Genomic DNA, 4,840 nt, shown 5'->3' on the forward strand with positions numbered 1-4,840 from the left:
GGGTCACTTAACAACATGCTGTATGTATCTATGGCAGCTCCCTCCTTAGCGGTGCCAGTTCCTTTATTCACTGATTGGCCCTGGTGAATGCTCCTGCCCAGTGGTGCCTAGCACTGAAGGTGGTTGCCTGCGGTGCCTCTCCATAGTTGAGTCACATACTGACTAGGACTGTTTCATGCTGACCTCACCTCCGGGCCTGGTGACTAGATGCCCCAGCTGTGGCTGCCTGGTGTGAGGCTGGCTTCGGTGTTGCTGGAAGAGTGGGGCAGAACTGTGCCACTAGAGTCCAGCAGCTGCCAGCTGGCCTAGGACTCTGGGAATCCAGGTGCAGGGGGCCATGGGGATTACAGCAGGAAGGGCCATATCCAAGCCTGTGAGGGTGAAGTTGGGCTAAGGCTGCTTAAAGCCCAGGAGGAAAATGGGCTAAAGCAGGACCCATGAGTCAGCTGCATGTCCTGGGTGGCTATTTTATTGGCCGCAGAGAATCTTCAAAATCCTTTCCCACTGACACTCCCAAGACTAGGTCCATAGCTATTCAGACTCAGGCTCAATAGTGGAGTGTGGGAGCCAGAACCTTCAGTGTCTGGTGGGGACTAAAATCCCTGCATCTCATAATTGCAAGAGCAATCTCATAATTGCAAGAGCAAAATACATGGGACTTGATCCCTAACCAAGAGATGCTTGGTCAGATAGTTTACAAAAGGATAGACTTGCCTCTCTACCACTCATCTGTCAATTTTCTGTACTGTAGTGGCTTGTGTGTTGCTGTGATACATGCCACCAGTATTTTAAATATCAGCAGGGTCACCCATAGTGGGCAGGATTTAACAGAGCTTCCAGACATAGACTAGGAAGAAGCAGAGGCAGACTACTTCTGAATGGTTAGCCACTGAAAACCTTATGAATAGCAGTAGAATATTGTCAGATATAGTGCCAGAAGATGAGGCCCTCAGATTGGAAGGTACTCAAAATATGAGGGGAAAAGCTGCCTCCTCCAAGTAAAGTTGACCTTAATGACATGGATGGAGTTAAGCCTTCTGGATCTACATTTGCTGATGTGAAATAACTCAAAATAAGAAGAAACAGCTGCAAACATCCATTAATAATCAGAATGTAGAATGTACTAAATATGAATATAGGAAAATTAAAAGTTGTCAAAAATGAAATGGAACACAAAGATCAATATCCTAGGTATTTGTAAGTTGAAATGGACTGGTATTGGCCATTTTGAATCAGACAGTCATATGGTTTACTATACCAGGAACAAAAAAAATTAAGAGAAATGGTATCCCATTCATCACCAGAAAGAACATTTTAAGATTTATCTTGAAGTATGATATGATTGCTGTCTGTGATAGGATAATATCTATACACCTATAAGGAAGAGCGGAGTCCTGGTGTGGCACAGCAGGCTAATGCGCTGGGCTGCAAGGTCAGTTTGGACTGCAGGGTCAGTGGTTCAAACCAGCTGCTCCTCAGAAACCCAATTCAGGGTCACTATGGGCACTTAACAACAATAAGGAAGATCAATTAATACTACTGTTATTTAAATGTACACATCAACTACTAAAATCAGTGATATTGAAATTGAAGAATTCTACAGCTCCTCTTTAGAAACCCTATACAGGGTTGCTATGGGTTGTAATCGACTCAATGGCACTTAACAACAATAACTAACTTCTCCAGTTTGAAGTTGATCAAACATGCAATCAAGATGCATTGATAATTACTGGTGATTGGACTATGAAAATTAGAAACAAAGAGAAAGGGTATTATGACCTTGGTGATAGAAATGATGTTGGAGATCACATGGTAGAATTTTGCAAGACTTACTCATTGCAAATACCCTTTTTCAACAACATAAAGGATGCCTATTCACCTGGACCTCATCAGAAGGACTACACAGGAATCAAATTGACTACATCTGTGGAAAGAGATGGTTGGATAAGCTCAGTATTGTCAGCCATAGCGCAGTATCATCAGGGGCAGACTGTGGAACAGACCATCAATTGCTCATATGCAAGTTCAGGCTGAAACTGAAGAAAATTCATACAAGTCCGCAAAGGCTAAAATATGGCCTTGATTATATCCTACCGGAATTTAGAGACCATCTCAAGAACAGATTTGAGTAATTAGACACCAATGACCGAATGCCAGAAGAGTTGTGGGATGACATCAAGAACACCATACATGAAGAAAACAAAAGGTCATTAAAAAGACAGGAACATAAGAAAAAACCAAAGTAGATGTCAGAAGAGATGCTGAAACTTGCTCTAGAGTGAAGAGAAATTAAAGCGACTGGAAGAAATGAGGAAGTAAAAGAACTGAACAGAAAAGTTCAAAGGGTATTTCTAATGAAGTGTGCAAAGACCTGGAGCTAGAAAACCAAAAGGGAAGAACATGCTCAGCATTTCTCAAGCTGAAAGAACATAAGAAAAAAGTTCAAGCCTCCACTTGCATTGTTCAAGGATTGTATGGTCAAAATATTAAATGTTGATGGAAATATTAAATGAAGATGTGAGGAATACACAGAGTCACAGTACCAAAAAAAATTGGTTGATGTTCAGTTACTTAAAGAGGTGGCATGTGATCAAAAGCTGATGGTATTGAAGGAAGAAGTCCATGCTGTATCGAAGGCACTGATGAAAAACAAGGCTTTGGGTATTGGTGGAATACAAACTGAAATGTTTCAACAAACTGAATCAGTACTGGAGGCACTCACTAGTCTATGTCAAGAATTTGGAAGACAGCTACCTGGCTAACCAATTGGAAAAGGTCCATATTTGTGCCCATTCTAAAGAAAGAACTATCTTGAATGCAGATTTGTACCATACGTCAAGATCGATCTTCCCAACAGAAAGCAGAAATCATCGAACAACATCATTTAATATCCCATGCAAGTAAAATTTTGCTGAAGACAATTAAAAAATGATTGCAGTAATACATTGATGGGAAGCTGCTAGATATTCAAGCCATATTCAGAAGAGATGTAGAACTAGGGATATTATTACTGACGTCAGATGGATCTTGACTGAAAGCGGCGAATACCAGAAAGATGTTTACTTGTGCTTTATTGACTATGCAAAGGCATTCAACTGTGTGGATCATAACAAACTACAGATAACATTGCAAAGAGTGGGTATTCCAGAACACTTAATTGTGCTTGTGAGGAACCTGTACATCAACCAAGAGGCAGTCATTCTAACATAACAAGGGAATACTGAATGATTTAAAATCAGGAAAGATGTGCGTCAGAGTTGTATTTCACCATATTTATTCGATTTGTATGCTGAACAAATCATTTGAGAAGCTGAATTATATGAAGAAGAATGGCATCAGGGTTGGAGGAAGACTCATTAACAACCTGTGATATGCCGATGACACAATCTTGCTTGCTAAAAGTAGAGAGAACTTGAAATACTGATGAAGATCAAAGACTACAGTCTTCAATATGGATTGCACCTCAATGTAAAGAAAATGAAAATCTTCGCAACTGTATCAATAAATAACATCATAATAAATGGAGAAAATATTGAAATTATCAAAGACTTCATTTTGCTTGAATCCACAATCAATGTTCATAGAAGCAGCAGTCAAGAAATCACAGGATGTATTACATGAGGCAAATCTGCTGCACAAGAACGCTTTAAAGTGTTCATGGACAAAGATGTCAGTTTCAGGATTAAGGTGCGCCTGACCCAAACCATGAACTTTTGATTGTTTCATATGTGTTTGAAAATTGGACAATGAATACAAAAGACTATAGAAGAATTTATGTGTTTGAATTGTGGTGTCGTTGAGTAATATTAAAAGTACCTGGACTACAAAAGAACAAACAAATTTGTCTTGGAAGAAGTACAGTCCTTAGAAACAAGAATGGCCAGACTTTGTCTCTTGCATTTTGGCCATATTATCAATAGGAAGAAAGACATCATGCTTGAAAAAGTGAAGGGTCAGCAAAACAGAGGAAGATCCTCAACTAGATGGATTGATACAGTGGCAGCAACAATGGGCTCAAACATAACAACGATTAGGAGGATGGCGCAGGATTAGACAGTGTGTCGTTCAGTGGTGCACAGGGCCGCTATGAGTAGGAACTGACTTGATAGCACCTAACAACAAACAATTCCTCAGACTTGCCTGAGGAACACTGGGGACTGTCTTCTCCCTTAGGAGAAGCCAAACTTTCTCCCAAGGAAGGGATAACAAGAATTTTCTATATCCTGAGAATTAAATACAAGAAGCTGCCTCATCTCAGAGAAAAGAGTAGGTGAATGGTGGGTCTGGGATTCACTGAGTGTCGGTATGGGCTTTGCCTGGCGCTCTGGACCAGCAGGCCTGTATCTAAATTTAAGACAAAGTGACCACAAAGAGCTGTAACATCCAGCATTCAGGTATGAAGCATTGTTGGCCCAGAGAAGGAGTACAACTATTCTCCCTCAAAGAATCATCATGTTCCAGAATCAGAGAGAGATGAAGAGCTTCCATAATCCTCTTGGGAAGCTCTATTACCCTAACACTAAGAAAGTCCAGTACCTGCAAAGAAAATGGTGGACCCACCTAATTTATGAATATAGCAAATTGTCTTCCATAAAATGCTAATACATTGTTACCAGCTTGGGGCTTTTCCTAGGATTACAAAATCCATTAATTAACTTACTATGTTAAAGAAAAAAATGGAACCTGTGATCATATCAAAAGGCAATTGATAAAATTCATCTGCCATTTACAGTAGAAAGTTGTAAAACTGAAGAGTAGGGCAAGGTTTTTGTAAAAAAAATTAAAAGACCATATTTTCAGAAACCAAAACCAAATATTGAGTTTGTTGTTGTTGTTAGTG

Source organism: Chrysochloris asiatica, unplaced genomic scaffold, assembly GCF_000296735.1.
Source record: "Chrysochloris asiatica unplaced genomic scaffold, ChrAsi1.0 scaffold00215, whole genome shotgun sequence".
Taxonomy (NCBI): Eukaryota; Metazoa; Chordata; class Mammalia; order Afrosoricida; family Chrysochloridae; genus Chrysochloris; species Chrysochloris asiatica.